This window comes from Hypomesus transpacificus, chromosome 17, assembly GCF_021917145.1.
Source record: "Hypomesus transpacificus isolate Combined female chromosome 17, fHypTra1, whole genome shotgun sequence".
Classification (NCBI taxonomy): Eukaryota; Metazoa; Chordata; class Actinopteri; order Osmeriformes; family Osmeridae; genus Hypomesus; species Hypomesus transpacificus.
The window spans coordinates 2,460,753-2,463,953 of NC_061076.1; positions in this window are offsets into that span (position 1 = coordinate 2,460,753).

The following is a 3,201-nucleotide window of genomic DNA, read 5'->3' on the forward strand; positions in this document are numbered from 1 at the left end:
GTGGTCTGGCTGCTGGCTAGTGTTCTGACAGAGAGCCAAGGGGAACTGCCCTCGCCAGAGGAGACCAGAACACCTCAGGGGAGGTCCTGTACCCTGCCAGGGTGGAGGGGGGGGGGGAGTAGAGGGACAGCACACCTACGTTCACCCTTATGAAAAGGAGCACAGGCTTGTTTAATGGGTGACATCATAAACCAGCGCCAGACTGGGCAATCTGAGCCGGGCGGGGCGGGGGGGGGGGGGGGGGGGGGTGAGAGCACACAGAAGTCTTCGCTTCACACAGGGCAGCATTGAAGGAGAATCATATCACATTGTTTTAGAGTGGCGTTTTGGCAACGACCCGAGTCGAGCCGGGTTTGGGAACAGAGCGGCTCTGTGGGCACGCCGCTCTTGCTCCGTCTCCCTCCTCTTCTCGTGACCCACGGAGAGATTTACTCAAAAAGAGGGGGACGGAGGAGATGGGTAACCAGAGAGGAGAGCAGGGAGGCGCTGAGTAAAAGTTTACACAGAGAACACAGTCACACACAAAGAGGAGTCATAATACCACTGCTCCCGACCACTGACCCACACTGGGAGCTGATAGGCTACTGCATGTCGGTGCATGGCTATAGGTAAACATACACTGGGATCGCATGCAGGACAAAAGGTTTGACATAACACTTGCATCACACACTTCATTACCCGCCGGTTGTCAGCCTTGACACCCCGCCGCAGCCTGATGTACCTGCCCCCCCCCCCCCCCCCTCTGAACCACCCACAGCTTTGGAGCAGCTCTGGCCTCCATTTCACCTTCATCATCAGCCTAACCTCCATCTCACCCCCCGCGGGCCTCAAGTCCTTGAAGTCGTACAATCAAAGAATCAGAGATCAGGGCAGCGCACGCTGCTAATCTCTGGAGAGATGCCATGCCGCACGCCCCCCTCTCTCTACCCCCCCCCCCCCCTCCTCCTCCCTGTTCTCCCAGCCAAGCGCAACACTGAACAGAGGAGCCGGAGAGAGCTGGAGAGTGATAAAGGGAGAGAGAGGGAGAGAAGAGAGAGAGTGTTTGTGGCTCGCCCGCTCACCGACAGATTCGTTCTGAGATATGCCCTAATCCCCTTCATACTCGAACCGACACCATGGCCTAGTACTTTAAGACAGCTAGGTACAGCAGGCCTGGCCCCTTTCCAAACATAGACACACACACATAGCAGCTGAACAGTGACATCAGATCTGTGTATCTTTCTGGACTAAATCAACAAGGAAAGACAGGCGCAAAAGAGAGAAAGAGAGAGAGAGAGGTGAGCTCGAGACTTGCTGCACTATAGCAAAAACAAAAACAAAGGCAGAGGCGGCCATGGCATTGACGTGTTTTCACTCAACATGGACAGAGGAACGACAGGCAGAGAGGAACGACAGGCAGAGAGGAACGACAGGCAGAGAGCAGACTGGGCTCGACGAGGGAGATGTTCCCGCTGGTGTCCATGAGGGTCCGTGCACGCGCACATCAAAGTCCGCCGACTACAGCGTCCCTGTAGTTGGCTCTGTCCAGGACAGCCTCGCGTCCTCTTCGATCCCCCCCAGAAGCCCAGCCATCCGGGGAAGCTCCCCAGGACACTGGTCCCTTCCCTGGGCCCAGCACCATCACACCAGGACCCACACTCACTCTCTCATCCGTACCCCTCAAATGCACCGAGGTGAGCTGCCGGTTGCTGGCTCCAGACCGGTCTCCAGATGGGAGTCCAGAATCCCTTTTGAACCATGAGCAGCACAGCTGATTGACCTCCAGGCTGGTGCTCCATGGTCCGCTGCAGGGTGCCCTCCCTCTGTCGGGGGCTCCCTGGGCTGGGAGCAGGGGCAGTCACACTCAGCCTCCGCTGAGGGTCTGGAGCTACTGTGTGTGGATGCAGGGAAACACAGGCCTGGGACACCTGCCTTCATCATCAAGTGGTTATACGTGCTGTGGGATGATTACTGTGGTATCCATGCTAATAAGAACAGGAACAAGTAGGGTGGAAGAGAACCTCCAAAAAAGGCTGTTGGGTAGAAAATTGTGACCTGCACAAGGTTCAGGCTGGCAGTAGAGGACATTAGATAGTTGGGCCCAGTCTAGACAGATATTACCACCCATCTCTATCCTATCAAAACCAAGCAAATGGATACAAAGAGACACAGCTCTTTTAAGCAGGTTAATTTTAACTTTAATCTCCAGTAAATCCATGACCTTTGGAGGCCAGAGGCTCGGAGACCCAGGGCATGAAGTTACAGGGACGCGGCCACTAGGGGGCAGCCACAACATGCGGCTCAGTGGCAGATGAGACGCGTGAGGCGCACTGGGACACAAGGCACAGGGTGGAGCTCTCAGATACTGACACACTGACAGTACGCTAGCCATCTCCATTGTTCCCCATTGTTGCTAGCCTCATTTGTTCTCAGTGTCGAAAGCGAGCAAAGGGTGTGCGTCTCATTGACGTGGGGCAGGGAGTAGCCCCCCCCCCCCCCCGAAATGCTGACTACCTTCAGGTCAGTTTGACGCTGACCCTCTAATGGTTAGGGTTAGGCTTGGGATGGGGCACTGGCTGGAGATCAGCAGAGGTCACACCTGTTGTGAGTTCTCAGAGAGCCAGAGGAAGGCCATGGGAAGACCCAGGCAGCAGGTGCAGTTGGAGAGGAAACCGTCTCTGCCCATCCCCCATCCCACCTTCCACACTGGGCTCCACAGCTGAGAGGAGCAGGGTGGTCCCACTGCCAGGACGGACTCAACAATACGCACGTTATCTCTCCAGGAGACAGGAAACACAAGGATTACAGCAAACCACCTGACCCACCATTTCCCCGTCATTAATCCGTCACGCAAAATATGATGCATTCAACTTGTGATGTGCTTGCCTCTGTGATGTGTGTGTGTGTACAACCTCACACTGTTACAGTACTACCATGTGAGATCATGTGAGTTCTCTCAGAGTAGACTGTTAGGATGACCCAGACTGATTCCTACTCTCAGATCCAGCCTGACAACATTCCCCTTCAGTCAACCTTCACATTCATTTTTTTTTATTTTACAAATGCTTTAATCCAAAACAAAATACACATAAAGGATAAAGAAACAAAACATCAAAATCTCACAACAATATAATGAGCAGCAGAGCCCTCAAAACCACACAAACATCCAAACCTCCGCTGGGCGAAACACCACATATACAGTTGGCTAAAACAAAATGGCAC